General features: G+C 42.4%; 1 long non-coding RNA gene across 1 annotated transcript; it reads right to left on the bottom strand.

Annotated features, from left to right (window-relative positions):
• Window positions 1–8,560: 8,560 nt before the first annotated feature.
• On the bottom strand, window positions 8,561–10,829 carry LOC143501209 (uncharacterized). The gene is made up of 3 exons (XR_013126851.1): window positions 9,829–10,829; window positions 9,161–9,287; window positions 8,561–8,943 (listed from the first exon to the last, which is right to left on the bottom strand). It is a non-coding gene; the product is annotated as an uncharacterized LOC143501209 (long non-coding RNA).
• Window positions 10,830–11,391: the final 562 nt, after the last annotated feature.

Below are 11,391 nucleotides of genomic sequence, written 5' to 3'. Positions count from 1 at the left end.
TCTACACGGAGATCATGTGCGGTTCCTCACACTTTCACTTCAGCGCTTGAACCATTTTCGCCATATGCTCCTCCACCATCGTCCCAGCGTTCTCTTCTCAGAGCACTCAGCTCTCTTTATCTTTTCATTCTCCTTCATCTTTTGCCTAAGTTCTTCTACTTCCCTCAGTCTTGCCTTTTCGTTTTCCTGGTAGAAGAAGATCTCGTGCCTAAGCTTGATCTTCTCAAGCTCCTCCCTCACTGTGTATTCAGCCATCCTTCTCATCTCATTTATACACTCCTCCTCCATTAGCTTCCTCTCCTCTTCAACGACCCTCTTTTCATCCTCCAGTTCCTTAAGTCTGTTCTTCATTTCTTCTCTCTCTCTTGCCCACTCATTTTCCATCTTCTTGTACTCACTGACCATCTCTCTGTTTTTTATCATCTCTGTGTCTATTTGATCTGTGGCTTTCTTAATCTTGGATATCATATTCTCAGTTCTCATATTAAACATCTCCTCCTGTTCACTCAGCATCTGTGTGTAATCCATTGTTTGTTCCTGTCCACTTCTCAGAATTTGACTTTCCATCTCAGTCTGTATACTGCAGTCCAGCTTCTTTCTTATCACACTCTCCACTGTCCACTGCTGTGTTAATTTGTTCAATGTTCAGCTGTGATGCTGTACAATGTCTCGTCTTTCTCAACAAATATCTTACTGGTGTGGACTGCCTTGCCGTGCGGCCTTATATACGTTCGGTTAAGTTGTGTTATGTCGTTACTATAGAAACGGAATTCTACTAACTAACAACGTCATGTGGTGTGACGTCATTTAGATTATTCTATTCATAACGTCTAAGTCAGGGGTGCACAACATACGCCTCCGTTGCGGCCCGCCGGTTGATAAATAATTTGACCCGCCTTCTGGCTTCGTGCCTGAATTTGAACAACGAACCAACAGTGTTGTTTTTTTGGGCTACCGCGGGAGTAAGTAAACATTAAGAATCGATCGCGACATAATTTGTCTCCATTTTACACTACTCGACCCCCCCACCCCCGCTCAACAATCTAAATTCGCGCCCTTCAAGCAGCTTTACATTTCATTTCTGGCCCGGCTCCTCCTTCAAGTTGTGCATCCCTGGTCTAAGTAATACATTTATTCCCTTTAATAATAAGTTCATTATTATACATTTATTTTTTTAAGAAAAAAAGAAAAAAATATGCAGAAGTACCGCAATAAACCGCAGCATAATTACATTTGAGACTGTTCGTATCTACTGCCATTAGAAATAATTCTACTTTAAATAATACATTAAAATAAAGGAGTAATGAGATGGAATTGAATGAATTACATTAGAAAAAGAGGACCCTGGCAGCAAAGTAGATACCGGTCAAGTTTTTTATTTAAAAATAAGGGAAATTTTCCGCTGGTCGCTGCGATCATTCCCACCAGCCCAATCAAGGTCCAGGACCCCTTATATTTTACACGACGTCTTCACTTTTTTTGATAGAAACACCTTCTCTCTCGTTACATTCATCCATCTCTGATTAGTTATTCGGGTTTGTTGTTCCCGCTGTCAGCGCTAATCTCACGAGAACTTTTACTCGTGCTACTGTTGGTTGACACTCTCGCGAGACTAGCGACATAATTCAGTTTGGAGAGGCACTTGAATGCTTTTAAGATATATATTATAGTACAATACGGGAATTTACGGGAAAATATTAATACGGCAGGACGACGGTAAAGAGGGGGTAAAATATGGTAGTTTCCCGGCCAAAACGGGAGACTTGACAGGTATGGATTTGGGATTAAAAGAAGCAGCTTCTTTTTCGTCCTCAAAACAGAAAATCAGGCCAGCACTATTGACTACAGTTGAATTTAAAAACAAGGGTAAAATCAAACTATTAAAAATAAGTTTAAAGAATTTATTTCCAGATGTATGTCCAGAAGTGATGGACGCGAGACTGGGAGAGTCTCTAGACTGCTCCATCTTTATGGCAATGTGGACAGGGATATAATTGTGGCATTAGTATGCACTGTAAGCCCGGATAAGATGAGTTTACTTAAAAATATGAGTAAACCAGTTGCCTTAAAAATTTAAGTAATGTACAATGAAAACTTAAGTTGGTATTACTTAAAACTAGTGGTGGGCCGTTAACGGCGGTCGTTAATTTGATACTCTTATCGGGCGATATAAAAATTATCGCCGTTAATCTATTCTTAAAGTTGGGTTGGGAACTGGGTGAAAATGGGTAAGCAAACTATGATGACTTTCAACTTGATAGTTCAGCTCGGCTGTATTCCTAACCAAATTGCACAGTAGGGGCGAGAACGAGTTTTCAAATCTGTCAATTACAAATCGTTCGTGTGTTTACATGGATGCAGCCACGAAGTCGCCAGATTTGCTTCATGGAAAATTCATTTTTATGAACGTAAAGTGTTACCGGAGCGGAGCTCGGAGCGGTCGTTTTCTGCATGGTCCTAGCGCTAGAAACGTCGCTATTTAAATATTTCTTTTTAACCGTTAAAACTGCAGAGGACCAAAACCGGCTTTTGAAAAAGTCCCCCCCAAATTACGTCCGTGAAGTTAAATGTACTAAATGTTGGCTTACATTTCAAATATCATGTTTAGCTGAATAAACATGTTATCAACCCCTTTTAATGTACAGTATGTAGGCTTACAAATTCATGTTTAACTGAATAAACCGTTGAACACGAGTAACCTACATTTTATTGAGCATGTTTTTTTTCTTCAAGTATCAAAGTAGAACAGCTTCCTCAAGCAGTCATTGATGCATTTTGGAAACAGGAGATGAGCCCCTGGTCTAATGCACCCTCTGTATTAAGAAACCCTATCTCAAAAACGGACTTTTAGTCATTACTTGGGTAGCACGCATATGAGCCATTGTAATATAGATTAATCTAGATTAATCTAGATTAATTTCAAGATTTCAGTGAGATTAATCTAGATTAAAAAAAATGAATCTATGCCCACCCCTACTTAAAACATAAAGTTGTTTTGCCTAAAGGGATAAGTTGGGTTTACTAAAAAATGTAAGTAATGTGCAATGAAAATGTAAGTCAGTAATACTTAAAATATAAAGTTGGTTTGCATCAAGGGTACAATGGTTGAACTTTTCTGTACTTGTTATCCTAATTGCTTTACCCATTAATTCTACTTACATTTACGGCATTTGGCAGACACCCTTATCCAGAGCGATTTACATTTGTATCTCATTTTTATAAAGTGAGCAATTGAGGGTTAAGGGCCTTGCTCAAGGGAACCTCAGTCATGGCCTCAGGTCTGGGAATCGAACCCACGACCCTCCGGTCACAAGACCAGTTCCCTAACCACCAGGCCATGATTGACTACTTAGTATCTTGAGTTCAAGAAATAAAATATTGATTTATATTTTATTTTCTTTTTAACTTTGATTACAAATATTTAGTGAAAAAGAAAGACAAAATACTTTGTCTTATTTCTGTTCAGTAGTATTTACTTAAAATTACTTATACATTACAGTAATTTACATTAACCACTTAGACACTGAGAAAATGACTTCTCTAAACTACTACTGGTATACTAAAGACATTCTAGTCTTTCTCTTTTACTAGTAAGTAAAAGAGAACATGCTCATGAATTGTAGGCCATAATGTGGACACCACAAACAGCACACAAGAGCAAAAACAAAGACAGAAACATGGAGTTTCACACTACAAGCTGATTTTTAAAAGTCTGAAGTAAACAGCCTAGGCTACCGAATAAAACGCAGCAGGTTAAAAAATCGACCGCATTGGTTAAAACAAACTGCAACTCGGACTTGTGTTTTGCCTATATGTGTCTGCCTGGCCTGACTACAAACAGCAAACTAACAAAATGGCGGAAAAGTGTTCAACAATAAAGTTTTTTTGACCAGTTGAAAACATTTAAATTTCAGTTCATTAAACTTAAAATTGTTAGTAAATTTCAGTGTGTGCAAATATGAGTACAATATACTTAGTTTTGATAGTAATGCAATAAAATATGCATTAAATATTTATGTACATTGAAATTAAACAGTTGAGTAGATATAAAATCCGGGTTTACAGTGTGGACGAGGCTTTTCCAGTTCGTGACTACCTGTATTAGTAAGTGACACAGCTGCTTTAGGTTTTCGTAGTCCAGCCCGGATTTTCTGGGACAAGTTGTTTTTTTTTTCTGATCTCCGCTGCATACCGTCAGCCCGCATCAGCTGGCCCAGTCCACGGCCCGGTCCAACTCGTTCATGTGTTTACAGGCTCAGTCCGCGTCCGCGCTGAGCAGGTTAGTCTGACTGGAGCGGGGGAGGTAATAACACCGTTAAACAGCAGCGTGACTACGGGCCGGGGCCGCAGTGCGCGGCAACGGCTCCTTCACGGGCCGAGTTAAACCATCGGCCGCTCACTAACCCATTGGCCCACCCATTGGTAGTAATGTATGCCAGTCCGCCCCTGGGCTCCATTCCACCATAATGAGACTTAAGCATTGGCTTTATACACAGTACTGATACGCACAATACACACAACGCTGACTGGTGTGTAAAACCACCAGGCCCATGTCATAAAACACAAACCAAAGCTCTAGTTATTCATTCAGAATATTGGACCTTAATTCAAGATCATGCACATATAAATCTGAATTCTTCAAATGCAACGTTAGATAAATGAGGAGAAGCCCGTGTTAAAGGCCGATAATGGTGTTTCCATGTGGCAGAACACCTTCGTGCAGCTGCTATAGCACCTCAGACGGCACCTCCTGTAACAGGGCCGCGTGCTGCCGTGTTCGCATACACAAACACAGCTCGCTGTCACTCAGCATAGCATCGTCTCTGCAGGTCTTTTTGGCCATGGGACATTTCTCCAACATCGCAATGGAAGAATGACAGCAGGAAGCAGCAGCGATAGAGGAAGAACTAGTAAAGGTCAAAGGTCAGCTGAAAATCGAGAAATGTGTGCATCTTTCGTAAAGCTCTACACCCACAGTGAAGGGACTGGATGCTCCTGAAGGAACTCAGAAACACGCCACTATCCAGGTGCTCCTCAACCCTGCCAGGACCCTGAAGGTCAAACACTGGGACCTTCTCACATGCGGTGTACGGTCACCCGCTAACTTCAACGTGAGCACTGCAGGATGCAGACAGCCTGTGTCGGGCGCACTCGCACCTGGGATGGTGTTTGGGGACCGGCTGAGGGGCCTGGGGGGGCTTCCAGGTGCCCCTGCAGCAGGGACTCAGCACTGGGGAGAGGGGGAGGATGATGAAGGATTAATGTGATAAGTCATTACAGCAATACTGCAGATATCTGTTGTTTATTGTGTGTGTGTGTGCGTGTGTGTGTGTGCGGTTTTTAACTCCCTCCAGGCGTTTGAGCACCTGCTACAGTTGGAGCTGGTCAGGCCTGTGGATGGAGGTGTAGTGAGGGTGCAGAAGGAGTTTGGGCTGGTGTGTCTGATGCTGGACCACACCCAGGTGATGGAGGCCCTGCAGAGATACCCCCAGTGCCCCACAGACGTCAAGCAGTGGGTGGCCTCCACCTTCGGGTGATCCCTTCCCCACTCCAACGCTCTTAACAAGCTTCCAGCGCACCAGGGTTGGGGATGCTTTGGGATACAAGGACCTGTATCCCCCAAACAACGTTTTTGATAGTATTTTTGATAATAAAGAGGAATGTTTTGTACATACGAGTTATTTAACATGATGCCTGTGTTTCTGAAGCAGTGGATGTGGATTCAACACGCGCTAGGGTTCACATGAGGGTGAGGGTGCGTGTATGAGTGTGTGAGTAAGTGTGTGTGTGAGAGCGAGTATCACAGGGTGTGAGTGACGGTGTGAGAGTGGAAAGATGAAAGCAGACTGGTAAAATCAGAAACTAAAAATGGAAAAACTAAAACTGCTTCAAAATGTTTGACAAAACAATAAAGCTGATTTGATAAGTCTTTGCTTTAGCTGGATTTATTAACCATGCCTGCTCTACAAGTTTCATTTCAACTGGTTTGGAGAATAAAATCCTCCCCAGAATTTTGATCTAACTATTAATTTTGATCAAACGGGGGGGCAGTCACGGTCCTGTGGTAGTGAACTGGTCTTGTGACCGGAGGGTCGTGGGTTCGATTCCCAGACCTGAGGCCATGACTGAGGTGCCCTTGAGCAAGACACCTAACCCCAACTGCTCCCCGGGCGCCGGGCTAGGGCTGCCCACCGCTCTGGGCACGTGTGATCCACAGCCCCCTAGTAATCACTAGTGTGTGTGTGGTCTAACTGCACAGATGGGTAAAAAGCAGAGGACAAATCGATTGTGGTGAAAAATCACAATTCACACAATATGGCACATTTACATTTACAAACCAAGAGGCATACAGAACTAGTTAAATCCACTGGTAGGTACAAAATTGTGGCACAACCTTTTGGGCCTAAACCCATACAGCTCCAGTTCCAGCTCTAATCTTGATCTCCAGGGTGGATTTCCTAGTGTAACGTGTGAGATGCCGCTTTTCGTTCGTCTGATGGGCTGCAAAAGTACCGAGCAAGGCCACGAGGCTGCCGACACGCACGATAAACCGGGTGAGTTGTGGCCCTCCTGGAGATCCCGTCAGGGTTTTACAGGAGTTTACGGGCACATTCTCCCGTTAAGGTCCCGTGGCCTCGGTACAAGTGGACCGTACCCGACCTCAGGTTTATTGAGACTGTGGCCTTTAGCAGTCACGCCGCAAAGCTGAGCCCATCTTTAAACGCCCAGCCAATGCCCTAGTTAAGAATTACGGCATCTTTCTTAGGCACAGGCCAAAATATCTTTTTTATTATGCGTTAGGTATACTTTTAATAAGGCATAACTGGCATTAAGGTTAAAAATAGCTGCTCCGTTTAAAACGTGGAGTCAAAACAGTTTATGTAAAGCTGAGAACAAATGCACGGCGATGATGTGCCTGCAATAGTGCATCTGAAAACGGCAAATGTTTGTGAGGACGAGTGTGCTGTTGTGTTGACAGATGTGCAGAAGACTCGTGAGAAACACACGGGGCAGTGGGGAAAACTTTCGACAAACCCTGCAGTGCACTGCGGACGTCCTGGCCAGCCGATCTCCACGTGTACTGTGCGTTTGGACTCTGCTCTTTCTCGCTATGCATTATGAGTGCAAATATTATTCTGGATGTGCTGACAGTATGATCTGATCTGCCCCCCCCACCCTCCCCCGTAGCGGCTCGTAAATAACCGTGTTTCTTAGGTCAAACCATAGCGGAGGGGGTCACGTATGCCGGCTGATGCAAGAGAAACTGAAGAACGATGAGATGTGGTGAGAAGCCGAAAATACCAAAGGCGAGGCGGCGGAACTGCGTGACCCTCCCCGTGTGCCCGGTGCACGTGCATCTCACGCTCCTCACGTGGGTCACGTGGCCCTCTGATACTTCTGACCGACAGCAGGTCCTGTCTGAACGGTCTGCTCCTAAAGATGGCACAAAAATAACATGTAATCTAGACTGGTACCAATGTTTACAGCATAGCTCACTCAGGGAAGTGTTGGTGTGGTATGGACATACTGCTGCACAAGAAAGAAGGCAAGAAATACCTTTTTGGGACTAGCTTTAAAGAAAATCTTTTAAAATGTACAGAAAAAAAACTTTTTTTCTAAAACTTGTTTCTTTGCTGGAAAAAATCAGAATGGGTACCATCAGGGGCGGACTGGGGAGAAAAAGTGGCCCGGGAGTTCCTGACAGACTGGCCCACTATATTATATATATATATATATATATATATATATATATATATGTATGTATGTATATCTGTATGTGTGCGTGTATATATATATATATATATATATATATATATATATATATATATATATATATATATATATTTATATACACTGTATATGAATCTATACATGGCACGTAGTGTATATGTCAGCTTTTATTGTCATATGGACAATATTACTTCCAGCAATATGATTTCAAAGCCACATAGTGGCATATCAAAATAACTAACAAGCTTAACAACTTGACCCTGACAAAATACAGGGGAAAAACAACTGGAAAGCTACTGAAACCTACATTGTTCACTCAGTGAGTAACCTCTGCAGCTTTTCTTTTTTTCTCTCTCAGCTTTTCAGTGCCACCTTTACGTTTCGTAATTTGTTTAGACCCAACCAAGGTCCAGGACCCATTATATTTTACACGACGTCTTCACTTTTTTGATAAAAACACCTTCTCTCTCGTTACATTCATCCATCTCTGATTCGTTTTTCGGGTTTGTTGTTCCCGCTGTCAGCGCTAATCTCGCGAGAACTGACACTCGGGCTACTGCAGGTTGACACTCTCGCGAGGCTAGTGACATAATTCATTTTTGAGAGGCACTTGAATGCTTTAAAAACATTATTATTATATCATAATGATTGTAACATGGTCAATTCAAATTTATTTATATAGCGCTTTTTACAAGACATCACAAAGCAGCTTTACAATTGTATGTGTCCAGATCCCTAATGAGCGACAGAGACGACAGTGGCGATTAGGAAGAAACCTCGGGAGGTCCAAGACTCAAAAGGGAACCCATCCTCCATTGGGCGGCCCGCTAGCAGAAGTCTGTATTTATAATCCAAATGTAGTTCTATAGTTATAGTTCTAATTCCAGGCCAAGCAGTCACAGTCCCTTCAGTGCAGATGGTGAACCTCAGATAGGAGTTGACATCAGCGAGTCCTCTGTGGCAATGGCACATCCAACCAAAATGAAGTTCATAAAATGTGTTTATTATTATTATTATGAAATGCCATAATATTTATAATCTCTCTAGGGCACAGGTTCGTTTACTACCCTTTCTGTAACGTACTAATCAGGGAGACAAGGATCCAAGTGCGGATCATAGCCGTCTTTATTGAAACAATGATCACAGAGCTATCAAACAGGTGAGGGTGCCATCTAGTTGCAGGCTCCATTGAATCCCCTATGGTTCTTTGGCCTAAAGAGAGAGAGGAGAAAAAGACAGGAGAAAATGATTATTATGAGTATTGTTGTGATATGAATTTGAACTTGTTGCACATCCTTGGTTGTTTTTTATACGTGTAATGAGTGTATACGTATCCAGTAAGTGTTCTCTAATACTGTGTATTCACCCACTATGGGATATGTATATGGGTAGACAAAACTGAGTTGTCATGTGTGAGGAGTAAACTTACATCATTCTGCAGGCACATTTTGAGGCAGACCAGTTCATCAGAACCAAACAGGGCAAGACTAGGCTGAGAGCAGATGTTGTTCCCACCATTTTTGTGCATCGCCCCGCACTCAGAAAGAGGAAGCTCCCTGCACAATACGAAGTGACAGAAAGAAGAAACAGTTAACAGATAATAGTCAACAGAATAACAAAACCTACAAACACTTGATCTATAAATTACACTGTTGTGTACTATTTAGAAGTCTTAAATATGCATTCTAATCAATATCAACAGTGATGTATCAGAAGAATGGCTCTCCTCCTTATTGTGCGTTAGCTTAACGTTAGCTGGTACTCCAAAATGGATATCCTCATTTCACCTCCTCGACCCAACACACTCTACAATCACACTCAAATGTTATATTTAACCAATACTTAGCTACCCCGCAAAAACATCGCGTTTAGGTGAAATGGCATTAAGAGAGGAATTTACTATTAAAAAGCTGTCAGTCGTTAACCTGAAATTTCGCTAAATGTATTCGCGTTGTCTTAGCATAGATTTAGTTCCCAAAATCTGCTTATTAAGAGGTGGATAATTCACTAAAATGCTTTAATGCACATTTTAATGCACATGTTAATTTGATTCTGATGTCCTTATAATACAAAATCTGATTTTTTAAGCGTACTAACCTGTAAAAGTGTATCTCAGATGGTCCACTGCTCCAGCTTGACTGCGCTGCTCGTATTTGCTGTAATCAAACGGGTCCGTTGGAGTGAACGGAGACGGCGCGACTCTCTCTCTCTATATGGTTCTGGTTCAGAGGGACTAGGCAGGGGACGAGGTCTAGGAGGAGAGCGGAGGTCGGTACACGGGGAAGGCAGTAACACGGAGAGACCGCTCGGTACGTGGCATGGCACCAATACTTAACAAGAAGAGTGAGGGGGAAGATTAAATAGTTGCTATGGGGAGGCGCGATGAGCGGCAGGTGAACCGCATCTACACGGAGATCATGTGCGGTTCCTCACACTTTCACTTCAGCGCTTGAACCATTTTCGCCATATGCTCCTCCACCATCGTCCCAGCGTTCTCTTCTCAGAGCACTCAGCTCTCTTTATCTTTTCATTCTCCTTCATCTTTTGCCTAAGTTCTTCTACTTCCCTCAGCCTTGCCTTTTCGTTTTCCTGGTAGAAGAAGATCTCGTGCCTAAGCTTGATCTTCTCAAGCTCCTCCCTCACTGAGTATTCAGCCATCCTTCTCATCTCATTTATACACTCCTCCTCCATTAGCTTCCTCTCCTCTTCAACGACCCTCTTTTCATCCTCCAGTTCCTTAAGTCTGTTCTTCATTTCTTCTCTCTCTCTTGCCCACTCATTTTCCATCTTCTTGTACTCACTGACCATCTCTCTGTTTTTTATCATCTCTGTGTCTATTTGATCTGTGGCTTTCTTAATCCTGGATATCATATTCTCAGTTCTCATATTAAACATCTCCTCCTGTTCACTCAGCATCTGTGTGTAATCCATTGTTTGTTCCTGTCCACTTCTCAGAATTTGATTTTCCATCTCAGTCTGTATACTGCAGTCCAGCTTCTTTCTTATCACACTCTCCACTGTCCACTGCTGTGTTAATTTGTTCAATGTTCAGCTGTGATGCTGTACAATGTCTCGTCTTTCTCAACAAATATCTTACTGGTGTGGACTGCCTTGCCGTGCGGCCTTATATACGTTCGGTTAAGTTGTGTTATGTCGTTACTATAGAAACGGAATTCTACTAACTAACAACGTCATGTGGTGTGACGTCATTTAGATTATTCTATTCATAACGTCTAAGTCAGGGGTGCACAACATACGCCTCCGTTGCGGCCCGCCGGTTGATAAATAATTTGGCCCGCCTTCTGGTTTCGTGCCTGAATTTGAACAACGAACCAACAGTGTTGTTTTTTTGGGCTACCGCTGGAGTAAGTAAACATTAAGAATCGATCGCGACATAATTTGTCTCCATTTTACACTACTCGACCCCCCCACCCCCGCTCAACAATCTAAATTCGCGCCCTTCAAGCAGCTTTACATTTCATTTCTGGCCCGGCTCCTCCTTCAAGTTGTGCATCCCTGGTCTAAGTAATACATTTATTCCCTTTAATAATAAGTTCATTATTATACATTTATTTTTTTAAGAAAAAAAGAAAAAAATATGCAGAAGTACCGCAATAAACCGCAGCATAATTACATTTGAGACTGTTCGTATCTACTGCC

This window comes from Brachyhypopomus gauderio, unplaced genomic scaffold (genome assembly GCF_052324685.1).
Source record: "Brachyhypopomus gauderio isolate BG-103 unplaced genomic scaffold, BGAUD_0.2 sc162, whole genome shotgun sequence".
NCBI lineage: Eukaryota > Metazoa > Chordata > Actinopteri > Gymnotiformes > Hypopomidae > Brachyhypopomus > Brachyhypopomus gauderio.
Note: the sequence above shows the minus strand (reverse complement) of the source record. Positions and strands in the feature narration are given on the sequence as shown.